Here is a 22959-nt window from a genome sequence, read left to right as displayed (position 1 = left end):
CAGCTAGTTGCTGCGCACTGTATCTGTTCGGGGTACAGCACTAATTGCTTATTTGCTCATCTTTACAGTCCTTTAGGCTAAACAAAAAGAACGCTGCGTTGGCCGGGAATCGAACCCGGGTCAACTGCTTGGAAGGCAGCTATGCTCACCACTATTACCACCAACGCTACAGACAGGGGATCTTTGGACAAAATCAGCGCACATCGCCGTGTTGGAGAGCACGGGCTTAAAAGTTTGATCTTGGTCAAAAGGTCTGTGCATTTCTGTCAGTGTTGAGATGGACTAGATTCCACCTGTTTGTATACTGCACTAATTGCTGGCCTACTAACTTTGTCACAAGGCCGTAGCCAAGGTGTAAACGGGAGCACTGGAGGAAAGGTTGTTCTTCCACAACAGCAACAAGTTTTTAGAAAGAAATGTGCTGCTGAAGCTATGTGCACACCTTTGAGCAAGCTTGGGACAACGTTGCCTGGTCATAAAACACTGGTTGTTCACTCTGCCCTCCCCTTGCCCTGTCCAGCTTTCATGGCCTGCAATTGTCCACTGTAGCTGAATCAACAGTTCTCCAACCTGCCTTTGATACCGCTTAAATTCAGTCATTAGAGCCGCTAACTCCCCTTTGTTAAAGGCCCAAATTACCTGGTTACCCCTTCCTTTCTCTGATCATTCTGACCACTTTCATGCCAGTAATGTTCAGACACAGCCCTCGTCCCCCCTCTCAGGGGCAAGGAAGAGATTGCTACGCTAGGACAAAGAAGACACAGTTGGTCGTCAGTTGTCGCTTGGGTCTCCATGCGGGTGTTAAAAAACATTGAGACAGCAAGCTAAAGCTGGAGATGCCGGGGATTGAACCGGGGCCTCATACATGCAAAGCTTTGCGCTTACCACTGAGCTACATCCCCTGTGCAAGGGTGTAAAATGACACGGCAAACTGCAGTGCAATCAGGTCGCACCTTGTGCATTTCTTGGGTTTGATGTCAGCAAAGAGCTGTAGGAAGGTTACTGGTTTGCCTCGGTTTGTGCACACGCTAATTGCTAGCCCACTAAATTGTGTCACTTGGAGTGGGAAGACGCAGTGTAAATGGGAACATTAGAGGAAGGGTTGGCCTTTGTGGGTGAGTCCCACTGATTCTTTTCACTGATCATTTTCAGCTTTTCACTGCGTACTGCAGGACATTCCTCTCGATCCTGTTCTTGCACAACAAGACAAGTATTACACTTAAATTACTTTAGCGTAATGTTCTACACAAGCTCTGCACACCCCTTCAGAAATCCTGGGTTGATTTGTATTGTCCTCGGGCCCCTTGCTGATCGGGTCCCGGGTTTGGGGTCTACCTGCTTTCTCAACTGGCTAGTCATGATGAGCGTGGTAGTTTGGGAAATGCGGGGGTGAGGGGCCAGGTTTGTGAATGAGGATGTTAGAGGAGGTGGGGGGCAGCTTCGGACTGTTGGTGGGTTTGCCTTTCTTCCTTCCTGTGATCATTCTGGCATATTCATGCCAACACTGTCCTCACTCACCCACACCCCACTCATGTTGTACTGCGGGGACTGTTTTTTCAAACAATAACAAGTTTTAGAAAGTGCTCTGCCACAGAAGCTTGTTCTTGGCCTTGTTTGATCTGGCTCTTGAGGGTTTAGCAGTTGTCTCACCTGGCTTTTCATGATAAGAATTTTAGTTTTTTGGAAATGCGGAGGAGGGGTGGTCCATCCCCCAGATTATGGTCCCTCGTTGCTCTGCTTTTGCTTAAACCAAATAAAAAAGCGAAAATTCCCCCATCCCGAGCTATGGAAGGGTGTTGTCGTGGCCGAGTGGTTAAGGCGATGGACTAGAAATCATTGGGGTTTTCCCGCGCAGGTTCGAATCCTCCCGAAAACGAGTGGCTGTTTTTCTCTTTCAAATGCACCTCAAACAGATGTATGAGTTTTTAGAAAAATTGTACTCAACACTTCAATTTATTTTGGGGCGGCTCACAGCTGGTTGCTGCGAACTGTATCTGTTCGTGTACAGCACTAATTGAATTTTCCCTTTTATTGCTCATCTTTACAGTCCTTTAGGCTAAACAAAAGAACGCTGCGTTGGCGGGAATCGAACCGGGTCAACTGTTGGAAGGCAGCTATGCTCACCACTATACCACCAACGCTACAGACAGGGATCTTTGGACAAAATCAGCGCACTCGCCGTGTTGAGGCAGGGGCTTGAAGTTCTGATCTTGGTCAAAAGGTTCTGTGCATTTCTGTCAGCTGTTGAGATGGACAAAGATTCCACCTGTTTGTATACAGCACTAATTGCTGGCCTACTAAACTTTGTCACAAGGCCCGTAGCCAAGGGGGTAAACGGGAGCACTGGAGGAAAAGGTTGTTCTTCCACAACAGCAACAAGTCTTAGAAAGAAATGTGCTGCTGAAGCTCTGTGCACACCTTGAGCAAGCTTGGGACAAGTTGCCTGGTCATCAAAACTGGTTGTTCATCTGCCCTGCTTCCCCCTGTCCGCTTTCATGGCCTGCAATTGTCCACTCGTAGCTAAATTTCAACAGTTCTCCAACCTGCCTATGATACCGCTTAAATTCGTCATTAGAGCCGCTAACTCACCTGTTAAAAGGCAATTGCCTGGTTTTTTTTTTTTTTTTTTTTTTTCCCTTTCCCTTTCTTGATCATTCTGCCCCTTTTCATGCCAGTAATGTTCCAGACACACCCCTCGTCCCCCCTCTCAGTGCAAGGAAGAGATTGCTACAGCTATGGACAAAGAAGACACAGTTGGTCGTCAGTTGTCGCTTGGGTCTCCATGCGGGTGTTAACAAACATTGAGACAGCAAGCTAAAGCTGGAGATGCCGGGGATTGAACCCGGGGCCTCATACATGCAAAGCATGCGCTCTACCACTGAGCTACATCCCCTGTGCAAGGGTGTAAGAATGACACAGCAAACTGCAGTGCAATCAGGTACGCACCTTGTGCATTCTTGGGTTGATGTCAGCAAAGAGCTGTAGGAAGGTTACTGGTTTGCACTCGGTTTGTGCACAGCGCTAATTGCTAGCCCACTAAATTGTGTCACTTGGAGTGGGAAGGCGCAGTGTAAATGGGACATTAGAGAAGGTTGGCCTTGTGGTGAGTACCAGATCTTTTCACGCATTTTCAGCTTTTCATGCGTACTGCTGCATTCTCTCGCCTGTTCTTGCACACACGAAGTATAACTTAAACTTACTTTAGCTAAGTTTACACAAGCTTGCCACACCTCGCATCCTGGGTTGATTTGTATTGTCTCGGCTTGCTGACCCGGGGTCCGGGGTCTACCTCTTTCTCAACTGCTTCATGATAGCGTGGTAGTTGGAAATGCGGGGGTGGGGCCAAGGTGTGAAGGGATTTAGGGGGTGGGGCAGCTCGGACGTTGGTCGTGCCTTTCTTCCTTCCTGTGACATTTGGCATTATGCACACTCTCTCACTCACCCACACCCACTCAGTTGTACGCGGACCTTTTCTTCAACAAAAACAAGCTTAGAAAGTGCTTGCCACAGAGCTTGTTCTCTGGCCTTGCTGATGCTCTTGATGGTTTAGCAGTGTCTACCTGGTTTTCTGATAGAATTTTAGTTTTTTGGAAAGCGAGAGGGTGGTCCATCTCCAGATTATGGTCCTCGTTGCTCTCTTGCTTTAAAACCTTAAAGCGAAAATCCCATCCGAGTATGGAGGGGTTGTCGTGGCCGAGTGGTTAAGCGAGGACTAAATCCTTGGGGTTCCCGCGCAGGTTCGAATCCGCCGACAACGAGTGGCTGTTTTCTTTTCAAATACCTCAAACAATGTTGAGTTGTATCAAAGTATCACACTTCAAAGTAATTGCGGCGTTGTGCGCACTGTATCTGTTCGTGAAGCACAAATTTGCAACTAATCCACTTTGTTTTTGCTCACTTTAAGTCCTTTAGGCTAAACAAAAGACGCTCTGCCGGGAATCGAACCGGTCAATGCTTGGAAGGCAGCTATGCTACCACTATACACCACCTACAGCAGGGATCTTTGGACAAATCACGCACTCCCGTTGAGGACGGCTTGAAGTTCTTTGGCAAAAGGTCTTGCATTTTGTAGCTTTGAGATGGATAGATTCCACTGTTTGTATACGCACTAATCTGGCCTACTAAACTTGTCAAAGGCCGTAGCAAGTGTAAACGGGAGCATGAGAAAAGGTTGTTTTTCACAACGCAAAAGTCTTGAAAGAAATGTGCTGCTGAAGCTTGTGACACTTAGCAAGCTTGGGACAACGTTGCCTGGTCATCAAACACGGTTTTCACTTCCTGCCCTTGCCCTGTCAGCTTTCTGGCCTGCAATTCCATCGTAGCTGATCAACAGTTCTCAACCTGCTATGATACCGTTAATTCAGTCAGAGCGTAACTCACCTGTAAAGGCAATTCCTGTACCCCTTCTTTCTCTATCATTTGCCACTTTCAGCCAGTATTTCCAACACCCCGCCCCCCTCTCGGCAAGAGAGATGTACGCTAGGACAAAGAGACACAGTGTCTCAGTTGTCCTTGGTCCCCTGCGGTGTTAAAAATGAGACAGCAAGCTAAGTGAGATCCCGGGTTTGACCGGGGCTCATACTGCAAAGCATGCCTCTACACTGAGTACATCCCTGGCAAGGTGTAAAATGACACGAACTGCAGTGCATCGTACCCTTGTGCATGGGGTTGATGTCAGCAAGCTGTAGGAAGTTACTGTTGCATCGGTTTGTGCACAGCGCTAATTGCTAGCCACAAATTGTGTCACTTGGAGTGGGAAGACGCAGTGTAAATGGGACTAGAGGAAGGGTTGGCCTTTGGGGACCTGATTCTTTTCAGATCATTTTCAGCTTTTCACTGCGTACTGCAGTGACTTCCTCTCGTCCTGTTCTTGCACACAACACAATATTACACTTAACTACTTTCTATTCTACACAAGCTCTGCACACCCTCGCACCCGGTTGATTTGATTGTCCTTGGCCTTGCTGACCCGGGCCGTGGGTCTACTGCTTTCTCAACGGCTAGTCTGATTGGGAAGCGGGTCGGTGTTGGGATTGGGAGGGGGCGGGGCTTGGTCCCTTCTCTCATTGTCATCCAATTAGCAAAATTTCCCCACCCCCACTTGGAAAGGCGTTTGGTTATTTAACAATAAAATCTTGAATCCGCCAGGCGTTCCTGGCCTGTTTCTCTTTAGGGTTACAGTGTTAGTTTATGAAAAATTTAAAATTTTTGAAGCGGAAGGGTGGCATCCCAGATTGCCTCTTGCTCTCATTTTGCTAAACAAAAAAAAACCCGGGAAAAACCCCTTCCAGCTATAAGGGCGGGGATTTTGGACAAAATCCATTGGGTTTCCCCGCAGTTGATCTGGCAAGTGGCTGTTTTTCTTTTAATGCCCTAACATTGTATGGTTTTAAAATTGTCCACCTCCAAGTTTTGGGGAAGGCTGTTCTGCGATGTATCTGTTGTTTTGTTTGCAATTTTTGTTTTGTTTGGTAAACGCGTGGTTGGGGGTGGGGTAATGTGGGGGTTTTAATTTGTTGGGGGTCTTTGGAAAATAGGGTTCCCGGGTTGAGACGGGTTGAGTTTGATTTGGTAAAGGTTGTGTTTTTGCTGTTGAGTGGCAGTTTGTTTGTTTGATATTGGGTCTAATTGTAAGGGCCCGTAGGAGGGTAAACGGGAGCACGGAGGAAAGGTTTGTTCTTCCACAACCAACAAGTCTTGAAGAAATGTGCTGCTGAGCTCGTACACCTTGAGCAGCTTGGGACAACGTTGTGGTCATCAAACACTGGTTGTTCACTCCCCTCCCTGCCCTGTCAGCTTTCATGCCTGCAATTGTCCACTCGTAGGAATCACAGTTTCCAACCTCTATGTACCGCTTAATTCAGTCATTAGAGCGCTACTCACCTGGTTTTCCACTTTCCTTTCTGATCATTCGACCACTTCATGCCGTAATGTTCAGACACACCCTCGTCCCCCCTCGGCAGGAGAGATGCTACGCTAGGACAAAGAGACACAGTTGGTCGTCAGTTGTGCTGGGTCTCCATGCGGGTTTTAACAAATTGAGCAGAACTAAGCTGGAGATGCCGGGATTGAACCCGGGCCTCATACATGCAAAGCATGCGCTTACCACTGAGCTACATCCCTGTGCAAGGGTGTAAGAATGACACGAAACTGCAGTGCAATCGTAGCATTTTGGGTGATTTTGGGTTGATGTCAGCAAAGGCTGTAGGAAGTTACTGGTTTGCACTCGGTTTGTGCACAGCGCTAATTGCTAGCCCACTAAATTGTGTCACTTGGAGTGGGAGACCAGTGTAATGGGAACATTAGAGGAAGGGGTTGGCCTTTGTGGGTGAGTACCATGATTCTTTCACTGATCATTTTCAGCTTTTCACTGCGTACTGCAGTGACATTCTCTCGATCCTGTTCTTGCACAACAACGACAAGTATTACACTTAAACTACTTTAGCTAATGTTCTACACAAGCTCTGCACACACCTCAGCATCCGGGTTGATTTGTATTGTCCTCTGGCCTTGCTGATCGGGTCCCGGTGGGTCTACCTGCTTTCTCAACTGGCTAGTCATGATGAGCGTGGTAGTTTGGGAAATGCGGGGGTGAGGGGCAAGGTGTGAATGAGGATGTTAGAGGGGGGGGCAGCTTGACTGTTGGTCGGTGCCTTTCTTCCTTCCGTGATCATTCTGGCATATTCATGCCAACACTGCTCCTCACTCACCCCACACCCAACTCATGTTGTACTGCGGACCTGTTTTCTTCAACAATAACAAGTCTTAGAAAGTGCTCTGCCACAGAAGCTCTGTTCTCTGGCCTTGCTGATCTGGCTCTTGATGGGTTAGCAGTTGTCTCACCTGGCTTTCATGATAAGAATTTTAGTTTTTGGAAATGCGGAGAGGGGTGGTCCATCTCCCAGATTATGGTCCTCGTTGCTCTGCATTTTGCTAAAACAAATAAAAAAGCGAAAATTCCCATCCGAGCTATGGAAGGGGTTGTCGTGGCCGAGTGGTTAAGGCGATGGACTAGAAATCCATTGGGGTTTCCCGCGCAGGTTCGAATCCTGCCGACAACGAGTGGCTGTTTTTCTCTTTCAAATGCACCCTCAAACAGATGTATGAGTATGTATGAAAATGTACTCAACACTTCAAAGTATATTGGCGGCATCACAGCTGTTGCTGCGACTGTATCTGTTCGTGTACAGCACTAATTGCCTTATCTTTATGCTCATCTTTACAGTCCTTTAGGCTAAACAAAAGAACGCTGCGTTGGCCGGGAATCGAACCCGGGTCAACTGCTTGGAAGGCAGCTATGCTCACCACTATACCACCAACGCTACAGACAGGGGATCTTGGACAAAATCAGCCACTCGCCGTGTTGAGAGCACGGGCTTGAAGTTCTGATCTTGGTCAAAAGGTCTGTGCATTTCTTCAGCGTTGAGATGGACTAATTCCACTGTTTGTATACAGCACTAATTGCTGGCCTACTAAACTTTGTCACAAGGGCCGTAGCCAAGTGTAAACGGGAGCACTGGAGAAAAGGTTGTTCTTCCACAACAGCAACAAGTCTTAGAAAGAAATGTGCTGCTGAAGCTCTGTGCACACCTTGAGCAAGCTTGGACAACGTTGCCTGTCATCAAACACTGGTTGTTCACTCTGCCTGCCCTTGCCCTGTCCACTTTCATGGCCTGCAATTGTCCACTCGTAGCTGAATCAACAGTTCTCCAACCTGCCTATGATACCGCTTAAATTCAGTCATTAGAGCGCTAACTCACCTGTTAAAACCACCTTTCCTTTCTTCTGATCATCTGACCCTTTCATGCCAGTAATGTTCAGACACACCCCTCGTCCCCCCTCTCGGTGCAAGGAAGAGATTGCTACAGCTAGGACAAAGAAGACACAGTTGTCGTCATTGTCGCTTGGGTCTCCATGCGGTGTTAACAAACATTGAGACAGCAAGCTAAAGCTGGAGATGCCGGGATTGAACCCGGGGCCTCAACATGCAAGCATGCGCTCTACCACTGAGCTACATCCCCTGTGCAAGGGTGTAAGAATGACACGCAAACTGCAGTGCAATCAGTACGCACCTTGTGCATTCTTGGTGATGTCAGCAAAGAGCTGTAGGAAGGTTACTGGTTTGCACTCGGTTTGTGCACAGCGCTAATTGCTAGCCCACTAAATGTGTCACTTGGAGTGGGAAGACGCATGTAAATGGGAAATTAGAGGAAGGGGTTGGCCTTTGTGGGTGAGTACCACTGATTCTTTTCACTGATCATTTTCAGCTTTTCACTGCGTATGCAGTGACATTCCTCTCGATCCTGTTCTTGCACAACAACGACAATTTACACTTAAACTTACTTTAGCGTAATGTTTACACAAGCTCTGCACACACCTCAGCAGTCTGGGTTGATATGTATTGTCTCTGGCCTTGCTGATCCGGGTCCGGTGGGTCTACCTGCTTTCTCAACTGGCTAGTCATGATGAGGTGGTAGTTTGGGAAATGCGGGGGTGAGGGGCCAAGTGTGAATGAGGATGTTAGAGGAGGTGGGGGCAGCTTCGGACTGTTGGTCGGTGCCTTTCTTCCTTCCTGTGATCATTCTGGCATATTCATGCCAACACTGCTCCTCACTCACCCCACACCCCACTCATGTTGTACTGCAGGACCTGTTTTCTTCAACAATAACAAGTCTTAGAAAGTGCTCTGCCACAGAAGCTCTGTTCTCTGGCCTTGCTGATCTGGCTCTTGATGGTTTAGCAGTTGTCTCACCTGGCTTTTCATGATAAGAATTTTAGTTTTTTGGAAATGCGGAGAGGGGTGGTCCATCTCCCAGATTATGGTCCCTCGTTGCTCTGCATTTTGCTCAAAACCAATAAAAAGCGAAATTCCCCATCCGAGCTATGGAAGGGCGTTGTCGTGGCCGAGTGGTTAAGGCGAGGGACTAGAATCCATTGGGGTTTCCCCGCGCAGGTTCGAATCCTGCCGACAGAGTGGCTGTTTTTCTTTCAAATGCACCCTCAAACAGATGTATGAGTATGTATCGAAAACTGTACTCAACACGTTCAAGTATATTGGGCGGCGTTGCTGCGCACGTATCTGTTCGTGTACAGCACTAATTGCAACTAAATCACTTTGTTATTGCTCATCTTTACGTCCTTTAGGCTAAACAAAAGAACGCTGCGTTGGCGGAATCGAACCCGGGTCAACTGCTTGGAAGGCAGCTATGCTCACCACTATACCACCAACGCTACAGACAGGGATCTTTGGACAAAATCAGCGCACGTCGCCGTGTTGAGAGCACGGGTTGAAGTTCTGATCTTGGTCAAAAGGTTGTGCATTTCTGTCAGCTGTTGAGATGGACTAGATTCCACCTGTTTGTATACAGCACTAATTGCTGGCCTACTAAACTTTGTCACAAGGCCCGTAGCCAAGGTGTAACGGGAGCACTGGAGGAAAAGGTTGTTCTTCCACAACAGCAACAAGTCTTAGAAGAATGTGCTGCTGAAGCTCTGTGCACACCTTGAGCAAGCTTGGGACAACGTTGCCTGGTCATCAAACACTGGTTGTTCACTCTGCCCTGCCCTTGCCCTGTCCAGCTTTCATGGCCTGCAATTGTCCACTCGTAGCTGAATCAACAGTTCTCCACCTGCCTATGATACCGCTTAATTCAGTCATTAGAGCCGCTAACTCACCTGTTAAAAGCCATCCCTGGTTACCACCATTCCTTTCTCTGATCATTCTGACCACTTTCATGCCAGTAATGTTCCAGACACAGCCCTCGCCCCCACTCTCAGTGCAAGGAAGAGATTGCTACAGCTATGGACAAAGAAGACACAGGTGGTCATCAGTTGTCGCTTGGGTCTCCATGCGGGTGTTAACAAACATTGAGACAGCAAGCTAAAGCTGGAGTTGCCGGGGATTGAACCCGGGGCCTCATACATGCAAAGCATGCGCTCTACCATGAGCTACATCCCTGGGCAAGGGTGTAAGAATGACACAGCAAACTGCAGTGCAATCAGGTACGCATGTGCATTCTGGGTTGATGTCAGCAAAGAGCTGTAGGAAGGTTACTGGTTTGCATGGGTTTGTGCACAGCGCTAATTGCTAGCCCACTAAATTGTGTCACTTGGAGTGGGAAGACGCAGTGTAAATGGGAACATTAGAGGAAGGGGTTGGCCTTTGTGGGTGAGTACCACTGATTCTTTTCACTGATCATTTTCAGCTTTTCACTGCGTACTGCAGTGACATTCCTCTCGATCCTGTTCTGCACAACAACGACAAGTATTACACTTAAACTTACTTTAGCGTATGTTCTACACAAGCTCTGCACACACCTTCAGCATCCTGGGTTGATATTGTATTGTCCTCTGGCCTTGCTGATCCGGGTCCGGTGGGTCTACCTGCCTTTTCTGTTTTTAAACTGGGCTTAGGTTTCACGGATGTTGGGGTTTTTTGTATATTCTGGGAAAAAATTGCGGTGTTTTGAGGGCCGAGGGCCCAGGATTAGGGTTTTCCTCCTCGTGTTTAGTTTTTGCCATTTTGCCTCCCAAAACCAAATAAAAAAGCGAAATTCCCATCCGAGTAGGGAAGGGCGTTGTCGTGGCCGAGTGGTTAAGGCGATGACTAGAAATCCATTGGGGTTCCCCCGCAGTTCGAATCCTGCCGACAACGAGTGGCTGTTTTTCTCTTTTCAAATGCACCTCAAACAGATGTATGAGTATGTATGCGAAAACTGTACTCAACATTCAAGTAGATTGGCGGCTCACAGTGTTGCTGCGCACTGTATCTGTTCGTGTCGACAAGAAATTAATTTGTTATTGCTCATCTTTACAGTCCTTTAGGCTAAACAAAAGAACGCTCGTTGGCCGGGAATCAAACCCGGGTCAACTGCTTGGAAGGCAGCTATGCTCACCACTATACACCAACGCTACAGACAGGGATCTTTGGACAAAATCAGCGCACGTCGCCGTGTTGAGAGCACGGGCTTGAAGTTCTGATCTTGGTCAAAAGGTCTGTGCATTTCTGTCAGCTGTTGAGATGGACTAGATTCCACCTGTTTGTATACAGCACTAATTGCTGGCCTACTAAACTTTGTCACAAGGCCCGTAGCCAAGGTGTAACGGGAGCACTGGAGAAAAGGTTGTTCTTCCACAACACAACAAGTCTTAGAAGAAATGTGCTGCTGAAGCTCTGTGCACACCTGAGCAAGCTTGGGACAAACGTTGCCTGGTCATCAACACTGGTTGTTCACTCTGCCTGCCCTTGCCCCTGTCCGCTTTCATGGCCTGCAATTGTCCACTCGTAGCTGAATCAACAGTTCTCCAACCTGCCTATGATACCGCTTAAATTCAGTCATAGAGCGCTAACTCACTGTTAAAAGGCCAATTCCTGGTTACCACTTTCCTTTCTCTGATCATTCTGACACTTTCATGCCAGTAATGTTCCAGACAAGCCCTCGTCCCCCCTCTCAGTGCAAGGAAGAGATTGCTACAGCTATGGACAAAGAAGACACAGTGGTCGTCAGTTGTCGCTTGGGTCTCCATGCGGGTGTTAACAAACATTGAGACAGCAAGCTAAAGCTGGAGATGCCGGGATTGAACCCGGGGCCTCATACATGCAAAGCATGCGCTCTACCACTGAGCTCATCCCCTGTGCAAGGGTGTAAGAATGACACGGCAAACTGCAGTGCAACCAGGTACGCACCTTGTGCATTCTTGGGCTGATGTCAGCAAAGAGCTGTAGAAGGTTACTGTTTGCACTCGGTTTGTGCACAGCGCTAATTGCTAGCCCACTAATTGTGTCACTTGGATGGGAAGACCAGTGTAAATGGGAACATTAGAGAAGGGGTTGGCCTTTGTGGGTGAGTACCACTGATTCTTTTCACTGATCATTTTCAGCTTTTCACTGCGTACTGCAGTGACATTCCTCTCGATCCTGTTTCTTGCACAACAACGACAAGTATTACACTTAAACTTACTTTAGCGTAATGTTCTACACAAGCTCTGCACACACTTCAGCAATCCTGGGTTGATATTGTATTGTCCTCTGCCTTGCTGATCCGGGTCCCGGTGGGTCTACCTGCTTTCTCAACTGGCTAGTCATGATGAGCGTGGTAGTTTGGAAATGGGGGGTGAGGGGCCAAGTGTGATGAGGTGTTAGAGAGGTGGGGAGCTTCGGACTTGGGTCGGTGCTTTCTTCCTCTGTGATCATTTGCATATTCATGCCAACACTGCTCCTCATCACCACCCCCACTCATTTGTACTGCAGGACTGTTTCTTCAACAAAACAAGTCTTGAAGTGCTCTGCAAGAACTCTGTTTTGGCCTTGCTGATCTGTCTTGATGGTTAGCAGTTGTCTCACTGCTTTTCATGATAAGAATTTTAGTTTTTGGAAATGCGGGGAGGGGTGGTCCATCTCCAGATTATGTCCCTCGTGCTGCATTTTGCTCAAAACAATAAAAAGCGAAGATTCCCATCCGAGCATGAAGGGCGTTGTCGTGGCCGAGTGTTAAGGCGATGGACTAGAAATCCATTGGGGTTCCCGCACAGGTTCGAATCCGCCGAAACGAGTGGCTGTTTTTCTCTTTCAATGCACCCTCAAACAGATGTATGAGTATGTATACAAAATGTACTCAACACTTCAAAGTATATTGGCGGCTCACAGCTGGTTGCTGCGAACTGTATCTGTTCGTGTACAGCACTAATGAAATTTCCTATTGCTCTCTTTACAGTCCTTTAGCTAAACAAAAGAACGCTGCGTTGGCCGGGAATCGAACCCGGGTCAACTGCTTGAAGGCAGCTATGCTCACCACTATACCACCAACGCTACAGACAGGGGATCTTTGGACAAAATCAGCGCACGTCGCGTGTTGGAGCACGGGCTTGAAGTTCTGATCTTGGTCAAAAGGTCTGTGCATTTCTGTCAGCTGTTGAGATGGACTAGATTCCACCTGTTTGTATACAGCACTAATTGTGGCCTACTAAACTTTGTCACAAGGCCGTAGCCAGTGTAAACGGAGCACTGGAGGAAAAGTTGTTCTTCCACACAGCAACAAGTCTTAGAAAGAAATGTGCTGCTGAAGCTCTGTGCACACCTTGAGCAAGCTTGGGAAACGTTGCTGGTCATCAAACACTGGTTGTTCACTCTGCCCTGCCTTGCCCCTGTCCAGCTTTCATGGCCTGCAATTGTCACTCGTAGCTGAATCAACAGTTCTCCAACCTGCCTATGATACCGCTTAAATTCAGTCATTAGAGCCGCTAACTCACCTGTTAAAAGGCCAATTCCCTGGTTACCACCTTTCCTTTCTCTGATCATTCTGACACTTTCATGCCAGTAATGTTCCAGACACACCCTCGTCCCCCTCTCAGGCAAGGAAGAGATTGCTACAGCTATGGACAAAGAAGACACAGTTGGTCGTCAGTTGTCGCTTGGGTCTCCATGCGGGTGTTAAAAACATTGAGACAGCAAGCTAAAGCTGGAGATGCCGGGATTGAACCCGGGGCCTCATACATGCAAAGCATGCGCTCTACACTGAGCTACATCCCCTGTGAAAGGGTGTAAGAATGACACAGCAAACTGCAGTGCAATCAGGTACGCACCTTGTGCATTCTTGGGTTGATGTCAGCAAAGAGCTGTAGGAAGGTTACTGGTTTGCACTCGGTTTGTGCACAGCGCTAATTGCTAGCCCACTAAATTGTGTCACTTGGAGTGGGAAGACGCAGTGTAAATGGGAACATTAGAGGAAGGGGTTGGCCTTTGTGGGTGAGTACCACTGATTCTTTTCACTGTCATTTCAGCTTTTCACTGCGTACTGCAGTGACATTCCTCTCGATCCTGTTCTTGCACAACAACAACAAGTATTACACTTAAACTAACTTTAGCGTAATGTTCTACACAAGCTCTGCACACACCTTCAGCAATCCTGGGTTGATATTGTATTGTCCTCTGGCCTTGCTGATCCGGGTCCCGGTGGGTCTACCTGCTTTCTCAACTGGCTAGTCATGATGAGCGTGGTAGTTTGGGAAATGCGGGGGTGAGGGGCCAAGGTGTGAATGAGGATGTTAGAGGAGGTGGGGGCAGCTTCGGACTGTTGGTCGGTGCCTTTCTTCCTTCCTGTGATCATTCTGGCATATTCATGCCAACACTGCTCCTCACTCACCCCACACCCCACTCATGTTGTACTGCAGGACCTGTTTTCTTCAACAATAACAAGTCTTAGAAAGTGCTCTGCCACAGAAGCTCTGTTCTCTGGCCTTGCTGATCTGGCTTTGATGGGTTTAGCAGTTGTCTCACCTGGCTTTTCATGATAAGAATTTTAGTTTTTGGAAATGCGGAGAAGGGGTGGTCCATCTCCCAGATTATGGTCCTCGTGCTCTGCATTTTGCTCAAAACCAAATAAAAAGCGAAAATTCCCATCCCGAGCTATGGAAGGGCGTTGTCGTGGCCGAGTGGTTAAGGCGATGGACTAGAAATCCATTGGGTTTCCCCGCCAGTTCGAATCCTGCCGACAACGAGTGGCTGTTTTTCTCTTTCAAATGCACCTCAAACAGATGTATGAGTATGTATACGAAAACTGTACTCAACACGTTCAAAGTACTATTGGCGGCGTCACAGCTGGTTGCTGCGAACTGTATCTGTTCGTGTACAGCACTAATTGCAAACTTAATCCACTTTGTTATTGCTCATCTTTACAGTCCTTTAGGCTAAACAAAAGAACGCTGCGTTGGCCGGGAATCGAACCCGGGTCAACTGCTTGGAAGGCAGCTATGCTCACCACTATACCACCAACGCTACAGACAGGGGATCTTTGGACAAAATCAGCGCACGTCGCCGTGTTGAGAGCACGGGCTTGAAGTTCTGATCTTGGTCAAAAGGTCTGTGCATTTCTGTCAGCTGTTGAGATGACTAGATTCCACTGTTTGTATACAGCACTAATTGCTGGCCTACTAAACTTTGTCACAAGGCCGTAGCCAAGGTGTAAACGGGAGCACTGGAGAAAAGGTTTTTTCCACAACAGCAACAAGTCTTAGAAGAAATGTGCTGCTGAAGCTCTGTGCACACCTTGAGCAAGCTTGGGACAACGTTGCTGGTCATCAAACACTGGTTGTTCACTCTGCCCTGCCCTTGCCCTGTCCAGCTTTCATGGCCTGCAATTGTCCACTCGTAGCTGAATCAACAGTTCTCCAACCTGCCTATGATACCGCTTAAATTCAGTCATTAGAGCCGCTAACTCACCTGTTAAAAGGCCAATTCCCTGGTTACCCTTTCCTTTCTCTGATCATTCTTGACCACTTTCATGCCAGTAATGTTCAGACACACCCTCGTCCCCCCTCTCAGGCAGGAAGAGATTGCTACAGCTATGGACAAAGAAGACACAGTTGGTCGTCAGTTGTCGCTTGGGTCCCCATGCGGGTGTTAACAAACATTGAGACAGAAGCTAAAGCTGGAGATGCCGGGGATTGAACCGGGGCCTCATACATGCAAAGCATGCGCTCTACCACTGAGCTACATCCCCTGTGCAAGGGTGTAAGAATGACACAGCAAACTGCAGTGCAATCAGGTACCACCTTGTGCATTCTTGGGTTGATGTCAGCAAAGAGCTGTGGAAGGTTACTGGTTTGCACTCGGTTTGTGCACAGCGCTAATTGTAGCCACTAAATGTGTCACTTGGAGTGGGAAGACGCAGTGTAAATGGGAACATTAGAGGAAGGGGTTGGCCTTTGTGGGTGAGTACCACTGATTCTTTTCACTGATCATTTTCAGCTTTTCACTGCGTACTGCAGTGACATTCCTCTCGATCCTGTTCTTGCACAACAACGACAAGTATTACACTTAAACTTACTTTAGCGTAATGTTCTACACAAGCTCTGCACACACTTCAGCAATCCTGGTTGATATTGTATTGTCCTCTGGCCTTGCTGACCCGGGTCCCGGTGGGTCTACCTGCTTTCTCAACTGGCTAGTCACGATGAGCGTGGTAGTTTGGGAAATGCGGGGGTGAGGGGCCAAGGTGTGAATGAGGATGTTAGAGGAGGTGGGGGCAGCTTCGACTGTTGGTCGGTGCCTTTCTTCCTTCCTGTGATCATTCTGGCATATTCATGCCACACTGCCCTCACTCACCCCACACCCCATCATGTTGTACTGCAGGACCTGTTTCTTCACAATAACAAGTCTTAGAAAGTGCTCTGCCACAGAAGCTTGTTCTCTGGCCTTGCTGATCTGGCTCTTGATGGGTTTAGCAGTTGTCTCACCTGGCTTTTCATGATAAGAATTTAGTTTTTGGAAATGCGGAGAAGGGGTGGTCCATCTCCCCAGATTATGGTCCCTCGTCGTCTGCATTTTGCTCAAAACCAAATAAAAAAGGAAAATTCCCCATCCCGAGCTATGGAGGGCGTTGTCGTGGCCGAGTGGTTAAGGCGATGGACTAGAAATCCATTGGGGTTTCCCCGCGCAGGTTCGAATCCTGCCGACAACGAGTGGCTGTTTTCTCTTTCAAATGCACCTCAAACAGATGTATGAGTTGTATACGAAAATGTACTCAAACGTTCAAAGTATATTGGCGGCGTCACAGCTGGTTGCTGCGAACTGTATCTGTTCGTGTACAGCACTAATTGCAAACTTAATCCACTTTGTTATTGCTCATCTTTACAGTCCTTTAGGCTAAACAAAAGAACGCTGCGTTGGCCGGGAATCGAACCCGGGTCAACTGCTTGGAAGGCAGCTATGCTCACCACTATACCACCAACGCTACAGACAGGGGATCTTTGGACAAAATCAGCGCACGTCGCCGTGTTGAGAGCACGGGCTTGAAGTTCTGATCTTGGTCAAAAGGTCTGTGCATTTCTGTCAGCTGTTGAGATGGACTAGATTCCACCTGTTTGTATACAGCCTAATTGCTGGCCTACAAACTTTGTCACAAGGCCCGTAGCCAAGGTGTAAAGGGAGCACTGGAGGAAAAGGTTGTTCTTCCACAACAGCACAAGTCTTAGAAAGAAATGTGCTGCTGAAGCTCTGTGCACACCTTGAGCAAGCTTGGGACAACGTTGCTGGTCATCAAACACTGGTTGTTCACTCTGCCCTGCCCTTGCCCCTGTCCAGCTTTCATGGCCTGCAATTGTCCACTCGTAGCTAAATCAACAGTCTCCAACTGCCTATGATACCGCTTAAATTCAGTCATTAGAGCCGCTAACTCACCTGTTAAAAGGCCAATTCCCTGGTTACCACCTTTCCTTTCTCTGATCATTCTGACCACTTTCATGCCAGTAATGTTCCAGACCAGCCTCGTCCCCCTCTCAGGCAAGGAAGAGATTGCTACAGCTATGACAAAGAAGACACAGTTGGTCGTCAGTTGTCGCTTGGGTCTCCATGCGGGTGTTAACAAACATTGAGACAGCAAGCTAAAGCTGGAGATGCCGGGGATTGAACCCGGGACCTCATACATGCAAAGCATGCGCTCTACACTGAGCTACATCCCCTGTGCAAGGGTTAGAATGACACGCAAACTGCAGTGCAATCAGGTACGCACCTTGTGCATTCTTGGTTGATGTCAGCAAAGAGCTGTAGGAAGGTTACTGGTTTGCACTCGTTTGTGCACAGCGCTAATTGCTAGCCCACTAAATTGTGTCACTTGGAGTGGGAAGACGCAGTGTAAATGGGAACATTAGAGGAAGGGGTTGGCCTTTGTGGGTGAGTACCACTGATTCTTTTCACTGATCATTTTCAGCTTTTCACTGCGTACTGCAGTGACATTCCTCTCGATCCTGTTCTTGCACAACAACAACAAGTATGTACACTTAAACTTACTTTAGCGTAATGTTCTACACAAGCTCTGCCCACACCTTCAGCAATCCTGGGTATATGTATTGTCCTTGGCCTTGCTGATCCGGGTCCCGTGGTCTACCTGCTTTCTCAACTGGCTAGTCATGAGACGTGGTATTTGGGAAATGCGGGGTGAGGGGCCAAGGTGTGAATGAGGATGTAGAGGAGGTGGGGGCAGCTTCGGACTGTTGGTCGGTGCTTTCTTCCTTCCTGTGATCATTCTGGCATATTTCATGCCAACACTGCTCCTCACTCACCCCACACCCCACTCATGTTGTACTGCAGGACCTGTTTTCTTCAAAATAACAAGTCTTAGAAAGTGCTCTGCCACAGAAGCTCTTTCTCTGGCCTTGCTGATCGGCTCTTGATGGGTTTAGCAGTTGTCCACCTGGTTTTCATGATAAGAATTTTATTTTTTGGAAATGCGGAGGAGGGGTGGTCATCTCCCAGATTATGGTCCCTCGTTGCTCTGCATTTTGTCAAAACCAAATAAAAAAGCGAAAATTCCCCATCCCGAGCTTGAAGGGCGTTGTCGTGGCCGAGTGTTAAGGCGATGACTAGAAATCCATTGGGGTTCCCCCGCAGGTTCGAATCCTGCCGACAACGAGTGGCTGTTTTTCTCTTTCAAATGCACCCTCAAACAGATGTATGAGTATGTATACAAAACTGTACTCAACACGTTCAAAGTATATTGGCGGCGTCACAGCTGGTTGCTGCGAACTGTATTGTTGTGTACAGCACTAATTGCAAACTTAATCCACTTGTTATTGCTCATCTTTACAGTCCTTTAGGCTAAACAAAAGAAGCTGCTTGGCGGGAATCAACCCGGGTCAACTGCTTGGAAGGCAGCTATGCCACCACTATACCACAACGCTACAGACGGGGATCTTTGGACAAATCAGCGCACGTCGCCGTGTTGAGAGCACGGGCTTGAAGTTCTGATCTTGTCAAAAGGTCTGTGCATTTCTGTCAGTGTTGAGAGGACTAGATTCCACCTGTTTGTATACAGCACTAATTGCTGGCCTACTAAACTTTGTCACAAGGCCGTAGCCAAGGTGTAAACGGGAGCACTGGAGGAAAAGGTTGTTCTTCCACAACACAACAAGTCTTAGAAAGAAATGTGCTGCTGAAGCTCTGGCACACCTTGACAAGCTTGGGACAACGTTGCCTGGTCATCAAACACTGTTGTTCACTCTGCCCTGCCTTGCCCCTGTCCAGCTTTCATGGCCTGCAATTGTCCACTCGTAGCTGAATCAACAGTTCTCCAACCTGCCTATGATACGCTTAAATTCAGTCATTAGAGCCGCTAACTCACCTGTTAAAAGGCCAATTCCCTGGTTACCACCTTTCCTTTCTCTGATCATTCTGACCACTTTCATGCCAGTAATGTTCCAGACACACCCTCGTCCCCCTCTCAGGGCAAGGAAGAGATTGCTACAGCTATGGACAAAGAGACACAGTTGGTCGCAGTTGTCGCTTGGGTCTCCATGCGGGTGTTAACAAACATTGAGACAGCAAGCTAAAGCTGGAGATGCCGGGGATTGAACCCGGGGCCCATACATGCAAAGCATGCGCTCTACCACTGAGCTACATCCCCTGTGCAAGGGTGTAAAATGACACAGCAAACTGCAGTGCAATCAGGTACGCACCTTGTCATTCTTGGTTGATGTCAGCAAGAGCTGTAGGAAGGTTACTGGTTTGCACTCGGTTTGTGCACAGCGCTAATTGCTAGCCCACTAAATTGTGTCACTGGGGGGGGGGGGGGGGGGGGGGGGGGGGGGGGGGGGGGGGGGGGGGGGGGGGGGGGGGGGGGGGGGGGGGGGGGGGGGGGGGGGGGGGGGGGGGGGGGGGGGGGGGGGGGGGGGGGGGGGGGGGGGGGGGGGGGGGGGGGGGGGGGGGGGGGGGGGGGGGGGGGGGGGGGGGGGGGGGGGGGGGGGGGGGGGGGGGGGGGGGGGGGGGGGGGGGGGGGGGGGGGGGGGGGGGGGGGGGGGGGGGGGGGGGGGGGGGGGGGGGGGGGGGGGGGGGGGGGGGGGGGGGGGGGGGGGGGGGGGGGGGGGGGGGGGGGGGGGGGGGGGGGGGGGGGGGGGGGGGGGGGGGGGGGGGGGGGGGGGGGGGGGGGGGGGGGGGGGGGGGGGGGGGGGGGGGGGGGGGGGGGGGGGGGGGGGGGGGGGGGGGGGGGGGGGGGGGGGGGGGGGGGGGGGGGGGGGGGGGGGGGGGGGGGGGGGGGGGGGGGGGGGGGGGGGGGGGGGGGGGGGGGGGGGGGGGGGGGGGGGGGGGGGGGGGGGGGGGGGGGGGGGGGGGGGGGGGGGGGGGGGGGGGGGGGGGGGGGGGGGGGGGGGGGGGGGGGGGGGGGGGGGGGGGGGGGGGGGGGGGGGGGGGGGGGGGGGGGGGGGGGGGGGGGGGGGGGGGGGGGGGGGGGGGGGGGGGGGGGGGGGGGGGGGGGGGGGGGGGGGGGGGGGGGGGGGGGGGGGGGGGGGGGGGGGGGGGGGGGGGGGGGGGGGGGGGGGGGGGGGGGGGGGGGGGGGGGGGGGGGGGGGGGGGGGGGGGGGGGGGGGGGGGGGGGGGGGGGGGGGGGGGGGGGGGGGGGGGGGGGGGGGGGGGGGGGGGGGGGGGGGGGGGGGGGGGGGGGGGGGGGGGGGGGGGGGGGGGGGGGGGGGGGGGGGGGGGGGGGGGGGGGGGGGGGGGGGGGGGGGGGGGGGGGGGGGGGGGGGGGGGGGGGGGGGGGGGGGGGGGGGGGGGGGGGGGGGGGGGGGGGGGGGGGGGGGGGGGGGGGGGGGGGGGGGGGGGGGGGGGGGGGGGGGGGGGGGGGGGGGGGGGGGGGGGGGGGGGGGGGGGGGGGGGGGGGGGGGGGGGGGGGGGGGGGGGGGGGGGGGGGGGGGGGGGGGGGGGGGGGGGGGGGGGGGGGGGGGGGGGGGGGGGGGGGGGGGGGGGGGGGGGGGGGGGGGGGGGGGGGGGGGGGGGGGGGGGGGGGGGGGGGGGGGGGGGGGGGGGGGGGGGGGGGGGGGGGGGGGGGGGGGGGGGGGGGGGGGGGGGGGGGGGGGGGGGGGGGGGGGGGGGGGGGGGGGGGGGGGGGGGGGGGGGGGGGGGGGGGGGGGGGGGGGGGGGGGGGGGGGGGGGGGGGGGGGGGGGGGGGGGGGGGGGGGGGGGGGGGGGGGGGGGGGGGGGGGGGGGGGGGGGGGGGGGGGGGGGGGGGGGGGGGGGGGGGGGGGGGGGGGGGGGGGGGGGGGGGGGGGGGGGGGGGGGGGGGGGGGGGGGGGGGGGGGGGGGGGGGGGGGGGGGGGGGGGGGGGGGGGGGGGGGGGGGGGGGGGGGGGGGGGGGGGGGGGGGGGGGGGGGGGGGGGGGGGGGGGGGGGGGGGGGGGGGGGGGGGGGGGGGGGGGGGGGGGGGGGGGGGGGGGGGGGGGGGGGGGGGGGGGGGGGGGGGGGGGGGGGGGGGGGGGGGGGGGGGGGGGGGGGGGGGGGGGGGGGGGGGGGGGGGGGGGGGGGGGGGGGGGGGGGGGGGGGGGGGGGGGGGGGGGGGGGGGGGGGGGGGGGGGGGGGGGGGGGGGGGGGGGGGGGGGGGGGGGGGGGGGGGGGGGGGGGGGGGGGGGGGGGGGGGGGGGGGGGGGGGGGGGGGGGGGGGGGGGGGGGGGGGGGGGGGGGGGGGGGGGGGGGGGGGGGGGGGGGGGGGGGGGGGGGGGGGGGGGGGGGGGGGGGGGGGGGGGGGGGGGGGGGGGGGGGGGGGGGGGGGGGGGGGGGGGGGGGGGGGGGGGGGGGGGGGGGGGGGGGGGGGGGGGGGGGGGGGGGGGGGGGGGGGGGGGGGGGGGGGGGGGGGGGGGGGGGGGGGGGGGGGGGGGGGGGGGGGGGGGGGGGGGGGGGGGGGGGGGGGGGGGGGGGGGGGGGGGGGGGGGGGGGGGGGGGGGGGGGGGGGGGGGGGGGGGGGGGGGGGGGGGGGGGGGGGGGGGGGGGGGGGGGGGGGGGGGGGGGGGGGGGGGGGGGGGGGGGGGGGGGGGGGGGGGGGGGGGGGGGGGGGGGGGGGGGGGGGGGGGGGGGGGGGGGGGGGGGGGGGGGGGGGGGGGGGGGGGGGGGGGGGGGGGGGGGGGGGGGGGGGGGGGGGGGGGGGGGGGGGGGGGGGGGGGGGGGGGGGGGGGGGGGGGGGGGGGGGGGGGGGGGGGGGGGGGGGGGGGGGGGGGGGGGGGGGGGGGGGGGGGGGGGGGGGGGGGGGGGGGGGGGGGGGGGGGGGGGGGGGGGGGGGGGGGGGGGGGGGGGGGGGGGGGGGGGGGGGGAGAGTGATAGAAGTTTGTTCTTGAGAACTACGGACGTACTTGAAGTCCAAAGTATACAACCTTGACCGTTTCCCCGGGGGTGCAAGGTTTAAATAGGTTTAAGTTACCCATCGTTTGTGTCCTTCCTTCTGACTCGGTCTCCCCCCTATGAGGGACGTGTAAGGATTTAAGCGTTTCGCTTTTCCTTGATATTTTTTACATCCACCCTTTATATTTTTTTAATCAGGAGGTCTCCAGCTTGTCCTGCCTGTTGCTCATTAAGTTTCCTTTAGTAAAAATTTTGGATGGAGGGGCATCCTTTCCTGCTGCATTGCTCTAAACCATGGTGAAGGTTTCATGTTAAGAGGCAAAGGTCCCGCTATCCCGGGGCCTTAAAACCATTTTCATTAAACATAATGGGCGACACGGCTTGGTGTGCTAAACACTAAAGCTTTACAAAAGACCCTGCGGGACCGGTAACTGTTGGAGTGCTTCACTGAAGGGATTAAAACCACGGGGAAACTGAATTTGCAAGGGTTGTTCGTGAGTGTCACTTTAAAAAAATTGCTGAAATTAGCGTGAAGTGGGACAAAAGGGTTTTCCCCCAGTTAAGAATGTCCGAGCTGCAATACCTGACTCGTCATACCTTTCCTTGGCCTCCTCCCTTTCTCCCTTCCACTTAATAATTTCCACCCTCCCAAAATTTACCTTAAAGAACCCGTCCTTTTTTCCCCTCGAAAATTTCAACCTGTCGGAGAAGCAGAAAGGTCCCCCTTCAGGGTGTAAAAACGCAAAGAGGGATGGGGGGAAAAAGTGCCCCCTCACCTTAGGAAAGCAAGAGGAAGCGCATTGGGCATAGAAGGCGGTTTGTGACCGTTCCAATTTTCTGGATGAGCATGGACAAGAAGGGTTTGGA

General features: G+C 53.6%; 1 protein-coding gene and 12 non-coding genes across 14 annotated transcripts in view; 5 read left to right on the top strand and 8 right to left on the bottom strand.

Annotated features, from left to right (window-relative positions):
• The window catches only part of LOC125001704 (B-cell receptor CD22-like), a 39108-nt gene that overhangs the window by 9339 nt on the left and 6810 nt on the right, over positions 1-22959 (top strand). The window lies entirely within an intron of this gene.
• trnag-ucc lies at positions 95-167 on the bottom strand. The gene has a single exon. It is a non-coding gene; the product is annotated as a tRNA-Gly (tRNA).
• trnaa-ugc lies at positions 2822-2893 on the bottom strand. The gene has a single exon. It is a non-coding gene; the product is annotated as a tRNA-Ala (tRNA).
• Positions 6981-7061, top strand: trnas-aga. Its single transcript has one exon. It is a non-coding gene; the product is annotated as a tRNA-Ser (tRNA).
• On the bottom strand, positions 7251-7322 carry trnag-ucc. The gene has a single exon. It is a non-coding gene; the product is annotated as a tRNA-Gly (tRNA).
• Positions 14417-14495, top strand: trnas-aga. Its single transcript has one exon. It is a non-coding gene; the product is annotated as a tRNA-Ser (tRNA).
• Positions 14702-14773, bottom strand: trnag-ucc. The gene has a single exon. It is a non-coding gene; the product is annotated as a tRNA-Gly (tRNA).
• Positions 15427-15497, bottom strand: trnaa-ugc. Its single transcript has one exon. It is a non-coding gene; the product is annotated as a tRNA-Ala (tRNA).
• On the top strand, positions 16376-16457 carry trnas-aga. Its single transcript has one exon. It is a non-coding gene; the product is annotated as a tRNA-Ser (tRNA).
• On the bottom strand, positions 16659-16730 carry trnag-ucc. The gene has a single exon. It is a non-coding gene; the product is annotated as a tRNA-Gly (tRNA).
• On the bottom strand, positions 17387-17457 carry trnaa-ugc. The gene has a single exon. It is a non-coding gene; the product is annotated as a tRNA-Ala (tRNA).
• Positions 18329-18406, top strand: trnas-aga. The gene has a single exon. It is a non-coding gene; the product is annotated as a tRNA-Ser (tRNA).
• On the bottom strand, positions 19327-19397 carry trnaa-ugc. Its single transcript has one exon. It is a non-coding gene; the product is annotated as a tRNA-Ala (tRNA).

Source organism: Mugil cephalus, chromosome 2, assembly GCF_022458985.1.
Source record: "Mugil cephalus isolate CIBA_MC_2020 chromosome 2, CIBA_Mcephalus_1.1, whole genome shotgun sequence".
NCBI classification, from domain to species: domain Eukaryota; kingdom Metazoa; phylum Chordata; class Actinopteri; order Mugiliformes; family Mugilidae; genus Mugil; species Mugil cephalus.
The sequence above is the reverse complement of the archived record's forward strand: the minus strand, read 5'-3'. Positions and strand labels throughout refer to the sequence as shown.